This window comes from Lacerta agilis, chromosome 1 (assembly GCF_009819535.1).
Source record: "Lacerta agilis isolate rLacAgi1 chromosome 1, rLacAgi1.pri, whole genome shotgun sequence".
Lineage (NCBI taxonomy): Eukaryota > Metazoa > Chordata > Lepidosauria > Squamata > Lacertidae > Lacerta > Lacerta agilis.
The window spans coordinates 27,572,413-27,587,321 of record NC_046312.1 but is presented as its reverse complement, the minus strand read 5'-3'; positions in this window follow the sequence as shown (position 1 = coordinate 27,587,321).

The window sequence follows — 14,909 nt, the reverse complement described above, 5'->3', positions numbered from 1 at the left end:
ATGGTGGGCTGAGTTGGCCTGGCGTGGTTGGGGGGGGGGGCATGATGCCATGCTGCACCACCATGATGTTGTGGGGTGGGGTGCATTGGCACCCCAGAGGGGTACGTCTCCTCCTGCCCTGTCCCCCCCCATTATTGAGACTGCCCACAGCCTAGGCCAGGTGTCCCCAAACTAAGGCCCAGGGGCCGGATACCGCCCAATCACCTTCTAAATCCGGCCCGTGGACGGTCTGGGAATCAGCGTGTTTTTACATGAGTAGAATGTGTCCTTTTATTTAAAATGCATCTCTGGGTTATTTGTGGGGCCTACCTGGTGTTTTTACATGAGTAGAATGTGTGTTTTTATTTAAAATGCACCTCTGGGTTATTTGTGGGGCATAGGAATTCGTTCATTCCCCCCCCCCAAAAAAAAATATAGTCCAGCCCACCACATGGTCTGTGGGACAGTGGACCGGCCTCCTGCTGAAAAAGTTTGCTGACCCCTGGCCTAGGCTTAGCGAGCTTTAACTGGCCTATGGTGACATTTCTCTGGCTGAGTTTGGATAGCATAGCCCTTGTTGGCCAGAGATCTATCTATTCCAAACTCCGCTCCTCTTGCTGGATCTTGGGTTTGGATTGCTCCCTGATCTCAACCATGTCTTCTCTTAGCCATCTTTGCCTCCTTTCCCTCTGTGTTGCAGTGACCAAACAATGCTTCTTTGTCAAATTCCAGACATGGCTCTCCCCTTGAATCTTTAGGGGCAACTTTATGCTGAGTTTCCCATTACAAAAGGAGGAGTGTGATGTCAAATATTTACTAAAATATGAGCTTCAGCAAAGGGCATATTTTGTTGCTATACACCATTCTTCCTGTGTTAAGTCTCCTGCCCATTCTTTTCGTTTCCTGCTTCCTTAAGGGAAACAATGACATTCCCTACAGTGCAAAAAAAAAACAACTGCTAAGTTTACCCAAGAGAGATTCTATTGCGGGGCAGGATAATGTCACCAATACTGTAAACTAAAGCTTCCTCTTCTTGTTCATGCCTGTCTTTTTAGCTCACTTTGTCTAACCCATTTGCTCCCATTTTTGCAGTCCTCCCCTCCTTGCAAAAAAAAAAAAAAAAAAAAGAGGATCTTTATGAAGGAGAGTATTTATTTGAAATGATGAGAGGAAGCAAACAAGATAAAAATGGAGAGATAAGTGACGAGACGGGATTTCAGTCCTGGCCTAGGTTTCAAGTGAACGATTGTCAATACTAATAACATAAACCTAACTGTGAAGGGGACCCAATACACAGTGGCTTGGGAATGCTTACAGACATCTGAAAATTTAATCAGAGGGTGCCATCAGAAATGCAGCCAGTGTGTCTGGAATTTGGGTTTAATGCATTTGTTTGAAATATTCTACATTGGCGAGGGGGGAAAGTGCAGGAGATATTTGCATGAGATGCAGTTGCTTTGCTGTGTGGGGAGAAAAAATGTGTCTTCTGTACAACCGTAGAAACAAAGGAGAGATAACTCACCTTGTGCTCCACAATAGTTGTGCATGGTCCATGTGATGAAAATTGGCCACATCTGTAAAATGGGCACCCCCCCCAATAAGATAAGCACTTCAGTTCAAGCGTAGACAAGAACCACTCACTTTGACCTTGAAGCCCTACAAGCTGTGTATTACCCCCAAGTTTAGAAGCTGCATACCACTGAACACTAGATAGAGGGAGCCACAACAGGGCAAGGCTCTTGCTTTCATGTCTTGATTGTGGGATTTCCTGGGGCATGTGGCTAGCCACAGTGTGGTAGGATCCAGATCGGGGTGAAAGGTCTTTAACCCTTTCCAGCCCTGCTGTTGTTTTGATTCAGATCCATCTTCCATTCTTTCTATTTGTTTTGGTCAGAATACTCAATGTAGCATGTGGGAGATTCCCTCCTTGCCTTAGCGCAAACAGAAGGTGCAGGGACCCTGATCTTGATCAGGATTTCAGTGGGTGGGCAAAGGGTTCAACCTTCTAGCCCTGGGCCACCTGGGCCATCAATCTAATTTTAAAAATCATTCATGTGCTTGCTAACGCTTGGCTATGAGGTCGCACCATGGAAATGCATAGCTCCTGGCTGATGAAGTGTGTCTGGTGGGGCTCCTAATGACATCTGCATAGTGTTGACCCAGATGCTCCTTAGACTCAAGTACTGTCATGGACTGTCAGGGCTCTGAGGAACAGGTGGAAGAGGTGTTGGAAATCTGATATGAGATACAAAGGCAGTGGAATTTGCTCCCAGCACCAGTCACCACATGGAAGCAGCTTAAGGTCCCAATAGTTTCCTGTTGCAGAAGATAAGGCTCAGTAAAACAGTTCCAGACATAGATATATACAGCTTGTAGGCTTTTGCATGCAGATACAGTGGTAACTTGTTTTGAGTCCGGGAGCTGTTCTGGAGCCCCGGACACTCAACAAAAAGGATGCTCGACAAAGCGCCGCTCTGCGCATGCGCACAGAGCAGTTTGCGCTTCTGCACATGCACGAGTGGCAAACCTGGAAGTAACCTGTTCCAGTACTTCCAGGTTTGCCGTGGACGTCCGCCAAAATGGACACTGGACGGGGCGGACTTATACGGAGGTACCACTGTACATACAAGCACAAAGTATCTCCATTGTTCCAAATAATCTCCAGCAATTCAGGACATAACACTGGACATGTAACACCAACAGGTGGATAACTCAAAGACTAACTGCAGACTAACAGACACTACTGAGCTGACATGGATTAATCACAGATATAGTTAGGGCACTGGGCTGTTGCCGTAGCAACTTGCTTAGCTGACCTTGCGCCTGCGATTAGCTCATCCATAGGATGATTTACATTCATGAAGGAAATTAACTCCTTCTTATGTCAAGTTCATCCAGCAAAAGGTAGTGTGGCCAGAGACTGATCTAGGGGAAGGGGGAGCAATTTATGGGGTTTTGTACCTCCTGTGAGGCAGGAGCCAGAGCTTGAGGATGGGGAGCAATCTGAGCAGTCAGAGATGAGGGAAGAGGACAGGATGTGCCAGGAGCAGAGGGAGATGCAGTGCCTGAAAGGAGGGGGCCAGCCGAACCCACTTGGTCCCCTCCCCTACTGCCTCCCAGGACCAGGAGGGACTAGAAAAGGTAGGCACAGCAACAACTTTAGTGTAGGAGAAGTCACAGGGTGCTTTCACTCACCGTGCCAATAAATAACTAAACTACCTGCCGTATGCCCTGCTTGGGCTGTGGCTCAGGACAGGGACATCTTCATAGTGCCAGTTTGTATTTCTTAGTGCAGAAAGTATTGATCTCATGTGTAAAGATTCTTTTCTATTTGGATTAATACGGGAGGATTCTAGAAGCTACTAGAGGCTTTTCTGTGTGAGAGAAGCAGAGGCAGAAGGGTTAATGATGGTTTGGGTTATACCTTCTGGGAAGCTTCTTTGAAGTAGTTCTCTTATCTCTATTCTGCAGAGTCATGCTGACTATAAATATAGGACAGAATGAGCCTGGGTCTTTTCACTTTCTCTCTCTTCCTTCTGGTTTGGTGTTTCTGTTTCTGTTTCTGTATAGTGTTAAAGTTTAGTCTTGTTGTAAGTTTTGTAAGTGCTGCAACTCTGTATGGACTGAGTCAATCCTGATTGTATTGGATTTGATAACCATTATGCTACATTTGCCTTCAGCACAAGTAAAAGCTCTGCTGGATGAAATATTGCCTCTGGTCTATTTTTGGGGAACCTTGCTAAACTTAAGTTTTTTACTCCACACGTATAACATATGTATGACAACATATGACACATAGTGCTGAACTGGGTGTTCATTTACTATCTGGTGCACCTTGTACTGCTCAATGATAAGAGTGTGGGATTTCCCACTCAGACATTGGTGTGGTCCTTCCTTGACCCTCCTCGAGATGGTCCTATCCATCTGTTTAACACCTCAGCTCTGGATATTGAAGAACGAAAACTACTCTGAAATCTAAATGTAACTTTGCAGCTCTAAGAATAGATAGATAGATAGATAAATAAATAAATAAATAAAATCCTCAGAAACCTAGTAGATTTCTAGGCCTGCACCCGTGAAAAAGTGTTGTTGACATTAAAGGCTCATTACCTCAAAGAGGAATAAACAGGAGTCATTTATCATCATCATTATGATGATCATCGCCATCATCATTAGCGCTGCCATCTTAAAGTCAATCTCACACTTGTCGTTGGACGGAAGCAGATTTTAATGTGTGCTTATCACAATTGTACATAGTGAGGTTTTGCATGCAACAGATTACTTTGTGACATTGAAAATAAGTACATTTCATAAACAGTAATGGAGCTGAAACACAGCTTGATCCCAGCAAGGTACACAAAAATGATTAGAGCCTGAAATGAGAAATTAAGTTTCTTTTAAAACAAAGGACACAAAAGTTATTCACTGTGGTAAAGCTAAATGAGAATGTGCTTATAAAAAAAATAATCTCCTTCAGTGACTTTCCCCATAATGTCTCATTGTGGCTCAGTGGATAAAGTATATGTATTTGGAAGGGGGGCGGGTTGTCTGTGAAGCTCAATCAGTGGCAAGGGCCAAGTCACAATCACTCAGAACTAGCCTACCTCACGCAAGCTGGATGTGGGGTTAGGTGAAAACTTTAAAATGTAAGATGCAAAGAAGTGATAGTAACATGAGGGAAGCATTAGCTGCAGGTGTAATGGCTGTTTTTGCCTTATGAGTATTTAGAGGGCTTGCCCTATCATTAGACAATGTGAGGCAAATGCCTCAGGCAGCAGATGCTGGGGTGCACAGTGGAAGGCAGAACTGCATTTGCTACATAGCATCTCCTGACCCGCCCTCCAAACTAGCCTGCTGCTTCAATTGTGGCGGAGGACACAACACTTTCATCAGTGTCGAATAAAGATTCAGCTGCCAGTCCAGTCAGCTTCTCTGTGCGGAAAAGCAAGAGTTAAAACCAGCAATGCGCAGACAAGGATTTCATTGCAACGTTCTGAATGAAAGCTTTGATGCATGAAGGAAGTATCAACGATACGTAAGTGCACCTTCCTGAGTTTGCAGGCAGCCTGAAGTGGAGACAATTCATGTGTTTGGAAAGGATATGAGATGAAAGGGTATTGTTCCTGAATGTGCAGCCATTCGATCCATTTTAAATATTTATTTATTTTTATTTAACAGGATTTATACACTGCTGAATCATCAAAAGCTCTAGGTGGTTCATCACTGCTTTTGTAGGCAGTGGGGGGGGGACATGGATAAGGAGGCAATTATGTACTCCTATACATGTGGCATTGTGTTCAGAAGAGGTTTGTAGGTCTTTGTTTGCTAATGTGTCCAAAAGCATGCCAGGGTATACTTCTCAACAGGGGCAACATGTCCTGTTCTACTGCCTAAGGTAATGCCCCCCGCCACCACTGCCCCAGCACTGCCCTATCCCGCTGCTACTTCCCTTACCTGAGAAGTGTTGCAGTGCCTCTGAAGCAGTGATGCTACTGCCAATGGTTTCTGGTGAGATCTCATGAGATCTAGCCGAAATCTCATGAGATCTCATGCACTCGAGGTCTCGTGATATTTTGTCGAGATCTCACAAGATCTTACCAGAAGCCAGCATCACTGCCAGTGCTACTTTTCTGCCGATGGTGGAGGAGGCTGGATGGGTGGGGGCACCGCTTCTCAGACATATGTCAACTAGAGAGATGAGAAGTGAGCATTGAAGATGGGTGGAAATATCCGCACCAGTATTTCAACCCACTTATGACTATTTCTTAGGAGTACTTTGACTTTCTGGTTATCACAAGATATAAAAATGAAAATAATAGATGCTCTTAAAATACACTGCCTTGTTGAAAAAAATTGTTAGTTTGGTACATTTGTAAGTTGTTGGGTCTCTTCTCGTTTCCTGCAGATTTGCAGAAGAATAAAAAGAAAAAGATGGAGTGAAGCAAGGCAGAAAGCAAGTGACAGGATAGAAGTAGCTGTTTCAAGAGACACAAACATGCTGCCACTTTTCTCTCTCTTCACACTGTTATCTATAGAGTGCAATGAAGCCCCAGCAGAGACAGGAGAGACACAGCTGTCAGAACAACTGCAGAGCAGGTAAAACATTTGCTATCTCTTAGAAACATTGAATCATAGAGTTGGTAGGGACCCAAGGGTCATCTAGTCCAACCCCCTGCAATGCAGGAATCTCAACTAAGGCATCCAGGACCGGTGCCCATCTAACCTCTGCTTAAAAACTTCCGAGGAAGGAATGACTTTATGGAACTCGCTGAACTGACCGCGAGACTCCGAGACCAGAGGGAGGAGAAGGTGCAACAGGACTGGAAGAAATTTAAGGACTATTTAAAAAATCGTGAGAAGTTAGATATTTGAAGCAGAATTTGTTTGTTTATATGGCTTTAGCTAGTTGATGTTAGAGGAAAATAATACATAAGAAGTAATGTTATGAATGCTGTAAAATGTTTAGAGATATCTAAGGATATATTATTTAAGTGATGACTTATAAATGGTAAGTGAGTATCTTTATGATTATTAAGAATTGTGGTAAATGTTAAGAAATTAGTTACAAAGTTACCAAAGTATATTGATATAGAATGCAGCTGAGAGCATGGGGGAGGTCCCCTTTAAAGAAGAGAGGAACTAGAATACAACAATGAAGTATATGTGTTGGTTTGGGTATGTATGGGTTTTTTCTTTGCTACTTTTATATTGTTTAATGTGTTTATGTTTCTTTTTTTCTTTGCTTTATTCTTTGTTAGTTATTTTTGTTTAAATGTTTAAGTGTTGGATTTATGTGTTCTTTAATGCAGAAAATAATAAAATCTGTTTAAAAAAAAAAAAAAACTTCCGAGGAAGGAAAGTTGACAATGTTCCACTGTCAAGCACCTCTTAATGTCAGAAAGTTCTTCCTGATGTTCCATCAGAATCCCCTTTCTTGGACCTTGAGTCCACTGGTCTGAGTCCTACCCTCCAGAGCAGGAGAAAACAAGCTTGCCCCATCTTCATGCGACAACCCTTAAGATATTTGAAGATGGCTATCATATCTCCTCTTTTCCAGGCTAAACATACCCAGCTCCTTCAACCGTTACTCATAAGGCTTGGTTTTCAGACCCCTGATCATCTTGGTTGCCTTCCTTGGCACACGTTCCAGCTTGTCAACATCCTTCTTAAATTGTGGTGCCCATAACTGGACACAGTATTCCAAGTGTGGTCTGACTAAGGCAGAATAGAGTGGTACTATTACTTCCCTTGATCTGGACACTATACTTCTGTTGATGCAGCCTAGAATAGGGTTAGCTTTTTTTTGCTGCTGCATCTCACTGTTGACTCATGTTAAGCTTGTGGTCCACCAAGACTTCACATATACTACTAGTAAGCCAGGTATCTCTCATCTTATATCTGTGCATCTGGGTCTTCCTGCTTAAAAGCGGAACCTTACATTTGTCTCTATTGAAATTTATTTTATGTTGATTCACCTTTCCAATATGTTTAGAGGTCATATTGAATCCCGATTTTTCTCTTCTGCAGCTTTAGTTACCCCCTCCCAATTTGGCATCATCTGCAAGCTTTATGAGCATCCCCTCAATTCCTTCATCCAGGCCCTTCATAAAGACTTTGAACAACAACGGGCCCAGGACAGAACCCCGTGGCACCTCACTTGTCACTTTTTCTCAGGGTGGTGAGAAACCATTAATGAGCACTTTTGGGGTTCAGCCAGTCAACCAGCTACAAATCCACCTAACAGTTACTTCATCCAACCCAGAGGCAACATGTCTCTTATATCAGTTGCTGAGGATCTCTGGTGGAGAGGGTGCTGTTGTGCTCACGTCTTGCTTGTGAGCTTCTCAATGGCATCTGGTTGGCCATGGTGGAAATGAACTGCTGGACTAAATGGGCCATTGGTTAAATCCAGCAGGCCTCTTTTTATGTTCTCATGAGCAAGCAGGATACAGCAGCCAATACTTTTAAAAGAAAGAAATAAAGAAATAAAGATAGTTTAAGGTTTGAGCAGCAGAGAAAATAAAGGAAAGGTCAGGATGGTGCTGGATGGTAGTGCCAGAGTTGCAGAAGTGGAAGAGCAGCTGAACGCCTAGTATCCCTCAGGGAAACAGCAGTGATTGAAAAAGGCAACAGCAGGCAGCTCAATACGGGTGGGTTTGTTTTCATTAGCAACAATCATGATAATATTTCTCTCCATGCTCCACTGCCTTTGTCCTTTTTTCTTCTTTTTTTTCCTAGAGTGAGCATTTGGAGTCAGTGTTTCTGCTATAACTAGGTCAGGGAGCCTAAGTAGGTCACGTTGTCTTTCTAAACGTGGTAAATCTGGAAGTGAAGCGAGGAGGAATGGCCTGTAAACAAAAGACAAAGGGCTGGGCTCATGAGTATATGTGCAGGAAGGAGGGCAAACCCAGAGAGATGTGTCATTGGAGCCTGCCATCATCTACAGCCTGGGATGTCATGGTGTGAAAAGGGAAGGTGGGAAAGGAGACAGAACATGGAAAGTGCTAAGGTGCCACATGAGCGAATCAAGGGTAGTCAGGGCAGGAACAGCATTTGCAGAGTCTTGCCCGTCTACATTGAGCCATCAAACGGAGATTTCAATCTCCATGCCCAAACTAGTCAGCAAGTCAAAGCCAATGGAAAATTGGGATCCAGATGCTGGTCATTGTCCATGGGGCAGTTGTGGAGATTGGGAAGGTACAGGGGGAAGACTGGTACTACTGACACCCAGATGGGGTGAGCTCAGGCATGGCAGGAGTACAAGAGGTCAAGAATTCACATTAGGGTCAGTATATTGGAGAGATAAAGCAGATGTCCAGAAATGAAGGACCATGGCTCAGTGGTAGAGAGCCTCTGCTTTGCATGCAGAAGGTCCCAGGTTTAATTACCTGTATTTCCAGGTGGGCTGGGAGAAACCCCAGCCTGAAAATGGGCTGCTAATTAGTGTAGACAGTACTGTGCTGTATAGGCCAATGGTCTGAATTGGTATAAGAAAGCTTCCTATGCATACATTGGAGCCATTGTAATGCTGGAATAGAAACAAAAGGACAGCAATAGGAGCTTCAGGAGGAGGAACAATGAGAGGAAACCTCAAAATTATTATTCTGCAGTATTTATACTGGGAGCAGCCAATCATTGCCCAGACTGCAGCCAATTCTGTAGTGCTTTCTGTTCTCGGGTCATATGTCTGTAAAGTATGAGTAACATACCCCTTCATGCAACACTGCATCTGATATGGACAAAGAGCTGGTAACCAACCAATCTTTCTTTAAGGTTTTCGTCAGACAATCTCTAATGCTCTCAAAACACTGGAAACATTTTAAAACAACAGAAACGAGAAGCATTTCAGAACGCAATGTTGTATATGACTCAGAAGATACCCAATCCAAGGGCTTCTGCTTGTCCCATGCTTTCTAGACATGGCTCCAAGTGCTTTTCTGTTCCTTCTGCCACATTCCCCAGGAAAACCTGCTCTTTAGTGCTGATTTGGAGCAAACATCAGTCTGTGAAAAACCTGATTGACATTTGGTACAATTCAGCAGTGGTGAGTGGGTTTTCCCTTGGGAAAGTGGTGGGACAAGTGGAAGTCTGGATAAGTCCAAAGTTACTGAAGTCCTGGCAACAATTGGCCTCACTTGGAAACAGGTGTGGGTAGGTGGGAGTATCTTAGGAGAGACCCAGCACTGGAGTGTTCATTATATACAGTGTATTGCCATTCTCAGCTAGGGAAAGTGGAGAAAGCCAATTCATATTTAAAGCTGAATCTACCTCATCTGCACTTTCAGAAACAATAGGCAATTTATTTATTTTTTTGCAATGCAGTTTTCCAGCCATGTAATGTGTACAAAAATGTATATTAAAATAAAGCAGGGGTAGGGAAACTTTGGCTCCATGAGATAGATTATCAGGATTGGCCTTGCAGGACAAATTTGACAGGTGAGTGGGACCACTCAGTCTCTCAATGATATGATTTCATGTGATTGACAAAGGAATGGGGCTGCCCACCTGGCAAATGCACAGTATTCCAAATTTTCCTCTCCCCCTTTAAGCTCCCAATCTCAACATTTTAAAAGGGAATGTGGGGAAACTTGTAAAGGCTTTATGATGGCCCCCATGCTCATATTTCAACCTGAAATATGAGTGCAGTGACTGCCTTAAAATTTTGCAAACGTAATTGTGAAGGAAGTGGTTGAGTCAAATAGTGTTTTTGAGAAGCACAGCTCCACTGCCCTTTCAGCTGAAATGGAGTGCTGGGGATGCCTTAAAGAACTTTTCAAAAGCGATTCTCAAAAAAGGATGAGGCCAATCTTCCTTTGAGTGAGTAGGTGGCAGTGGGTGGGGTGGTCAAGATTCCCCAACCCTACTGTTGCAGCCCACTCACTTAAAGGGTGGGTGCTGTTTGAAGCAGCTACTCACTTCTCCTTGGGAAGTAGAGTGGGATGGATGCTTCAAAAAGCACTCCTGAGAACTGCTTTTAGGCAGCCCAAGTTCTTCTGTTTCAGCTGAAGCAGGATCATGGGCACTGCCTTACATCACTTCTCAAAAGCACTGTTTGAAACAGCTTGTGTGCTTCTTCCACCCACTTGAAGTGCATGGGCTGCTTTAAACAGCGATTTTGAGAAGCACTTTAATCCCCTCTCATCAAATGATGAGTGAGGATTGAATCCTGCTGCCTTGACTGTGTGATCCTGCTTGCTGCTGGGAACAGGTCATATAGCCAAGGCGGGATGAAACTGTGTTCTCCTGTTCATGAGCTCATGTGTGGGTGGATGTAGTTTGGGGAACATGGCCCAGGCAGGTCAAGATAGGATAACATTGCATATAATACTGAAAATAACATTCAAAAATGTATTACCGGTATATTAGAGAAAACATAAATATTGGGCAAAATAAGCTTTGCAAAAATGTGTAAGACAAAAATTGCATGCAACATTTGTATATTAGGATAAATTCACACTAAAAGGCTGATAAATTTTCATGTGAATTTTTTTAAAAAATCACAAACTCGGAAAAATGACAAACTGAAAGTGAAATTGACAAGTTTGCCCATTCCTATTCTCAGCTATATAAAATTCTTTATTTAGAGCACACACACATCCCAGTTTGCATGGCATGTGTACAATGTAGGCATGAACGGCAGTGTGTTTTAACAGCAACTGCTGCATATTTTTTTTTACTTGTGTTAAGGTTGCGGGGTTTTTTGGCTTAGAGACAATACTTTAGAGGTGGATTGTGCTGACCATATGTGTCTAGGCTATCATTGTAAACTGTCAGAAGATGAAGAGCTAGAAGATGAACTAACAATCCAAAAGCAAGTAGGCGACAGGCTTTAACAAAAAAATTTTTTTTGCATGTCCCACATTATAAGACAAACCATTCATTGTATCTGGAAAATTCATCCCCCACAATGTTTAATGCCTGCTGTTCGTTAAGAGCTGACAGTGATTCCTGCCAGAAAGAAAGAGTTGTATGAGTCTGATGTGAAAAAATAGATGCTTTGACACAAAGGGAGAGGTTTTTCCCACATTTATAGCAATTTTTTTTGTCTTGTGTCCCCATCTTCTATGTTTATGGCACATTAGGGCCTTGGCAAGTTGAAAATTATGCATAGGCCACCTCCTTTGACTGCCCTGAAGGAGCTCCTAAAACTAATGTTCCATGTAAATGATTCCCGTTGCTCCATCTGTGGCTCCTTGATGCTCCTATCACAATGACAGTTAATGACTCTCCTTTTCTGAGTGGCAAGGGGGCAAAAACGTTGCTTACTGTGCCAACAAATGTTATATTTATGCCCATGCTCTTCTTTTCGTACGACAACTCTAGAATTCTAGATGTCTTGGGGAAATGATTCTAACTCCTCCTTGGCAATGCATAAACCTCAGGTAATGGATTCACCAGCTGGATTCTAAAGCTTTGGGATGCATGCATTTGCCTGCACTGGTGCTAGTAAAAACCAGTGGTCTGCAGTGTTGCACCGGTACACAAGTAAGCAGAATCTAAGGACTTGCACATTTGTGGAGCAAGGAATGAATGTGTGATTCGAGATCCCACTCTCAGGGACCGCTGTAACAATGTTCACCGGAACATGCCCCTTCACACTTTCCTGCTCAGCATAAGAAACCTTTGTCTGAAAAGGTCAGTGCTGGACTAGGGCACCAGCAAAGTAAGGACACAAAAAAGAAAAGAAAAGAAAAGAAAAGAGAAGAAACGAAAGAGAGAGAGAGAGAGAGAGAGAGAGAGAGAGAGAGAGAGAAGAGGGGAGGAAGGAAGGAAGGATTCGAAATTACAAAAAATTGAAGCAGTCACCATAGGAAAAATCAGGACTTTCTTACACAATAGTACACACTCTCCCCACATTTTGTGTTCTTCTTTTGTTGCTTATCCCCACCTAAACCAGGGGCATCCTACTAATGTAGACTGAAATAATGTGAGAAAATCAGATCCTGCCATGAGTCGCACAAGACATATGTGTAGATGCATTTCATCATACATGTAAGTTTTATGTCATTTTGAAAAGTACATTCTTATTTTCTGGTTTTTGTTTTGAATTACACAAGAGGGGGCACACCATAATCGTTTCCATACTTAGGGCCTCTAAAGGTCTTAATCCAGCCCTGAAGAAAGTATCGTAAAATGCCCATCTGATCAGAAGTTCCATCAGATCACACAGGCTGTTTCTTTACAAGGTGCCTCTAAACGCCTGACGTGCCAAAAACTCTCATGATTTGGGAGATCTTTGATCAGATCATTTAAAATAACAACTTAAAAACAGCTAGGGGTGTTTAGGAATCACATTGCCTCCTTGGGCAGTGTAGTTTCTGGGGCCTATGCAGTGCCTAGGGGCAGTTCATATAAGCCCTCCAGATATCCAAATAGGTATCCACATGAACTTGACAAATATGTTTGAATATAGCCAGGGCACTGAGGTCATCAGACCCTTGCATAAGACATGGGAAGTATTTATCCTTCCAGGTTTGAAGTATAAGCCTCTTGGTCAGTATAAGGGCTCATAATGGCCACTTTAAAATTTTGCACCCACCACAAACTCCACTGGGATTGGTTCCACTCAGCAATTCCCAAGTGGAGCCAATCTCTGCTGAAAGTGGAGCTTGCAAGACCTATTTTCGGCAGGAATCTTTGCAGCCCTGGCTTGAATTCAAATGATTGCTGCGGGTGGGGAGAAAGAATTGGGGGTGCCTATGATACTTCCTTTGATGATGAACCACCTGCCATCATATAACGTCAGGTGATCAACAGGTGGCTAGCCAAGCCCAGCTGAAAAACTGGTCCACAGAAGGTGGGTCAGTTCTGAATCGAGCCCACTGGTTGGATCCAGTCTGCCACCCCATCTTATCCTAGGACTGCTAATTTTAGTCAGGGGTCTTTGGTGAGTGACTACCTGCTAACTACATACTTATTAACATTTGAACTCTAAAAGGTGAGTGAAACAAGACACGGCTGACTGTAGGCAGATGGGTGACAGCTGTCATCCAAAATAATGTGCCTTTTGCTTTGGCACTGCCCCTTCAGTTTCTTCCTTGTCCTTTTGTGGGTACAAGCGCAGCCGGGTCCTGGTGAGTGACAACACAAGGGTTCTCCCCCCTCCAATGGTCAGACGCCTGAATTGCTTTAAAGGTCACATGAATGTGCTACGTGCCCTTGAGGCATCCCTGACTTTTTCATACTTGAAAATTCCTGAGCCAATTGATTGCTCAGGAGCCAATGTATTGTTTTGTAAACTATAACCCCTTTCATTAAAAACCAATTTTTTTTTTAGTCAATTGCAGCAATTGTCAAGATTAAGGGGAATAAGGGGTTAAATAATTGTCTTCTGAGCATACCAACAACCACTGTCTTTGAGTGCCCAGCTTAATGAATGCAGAGTGCGCAGGTGCAAAATTTGACGCATACATTTGTAATATCCTTGTCCTGAAGCTCTCCCTGGAATACATCTGGGCATTATGATCTGGGGAAATTGGTATTCTGAATTTGTCATTTTTGAACTTCATCAGGATCACCATGGGGAAGAACATCAGTAAAGAGGAAATTTGTGCTGCCCTTTTCTATACTTCGTAATTGTGGCATTAAGGCTTCAGGCCATTCATTCCATCAGCACTCAATCCACTTCATAAGGAAAGTTGCACTCACCACTGCCAGGGAACAGAAAGGAGAGTTGAAGGCAGAGTTGATGGAGAAATCATTTGATTTCATTCCTGATCACAGTAAGAAATGCTGAAGCTCAGATGCCTCCGTCTCCATTGGCGATGAGCACTCTCAGACTTAATTAAAGTTAACAAAAGCTGAAAGTGCTTGCCCTTTTTTGAAAACTGAGCAACAGCAAAGGTGTCCTGGCTGCTATTAAATATACTATGCTGGTGCCCTTTGGATGCTTTGGGTTACAGCCCCCATCAACCCCATGTTGTATGTCCAATGGTCAAGGATGATGGGAGTTGTAGACCAACAATATTTAGAGGGTGCTAAGTTTGGGGTGGCTATTCTTTGTATGGAACACATAGGCATATCTACCTCACAAGGCTGATGAAGTTTATTTGAAAGTAATAGTTTAACTTCTGTAGTTTTAGAAGGAACAGCTTTATAACAGTAGAAATACAAAAAACAAAACAAAACAAAATATCAGTAGCATAAATTGAGACAACTGAGAAAATTAAAACAATGTAAGAGAAAGGAGGCTGCTTTGGTAAGAATCTGCTTTGATCAAGGATACATGTTCCAAGAAGCTACAAACACTCCTCATGGTCATACTGAGGCTTGAATGAGATGTCCTTTGAAATGTTGCACCAGGACACCAGCCTTTTAAAGGAATCTGGAAAGACCAATGCAATCAGCTCCACATATAATTGTGGGCCTTTATATCAGGGGTGGACAAGCTTTGGCCTTCCCCCATCATCCTTGACCACCAGCCACAACTA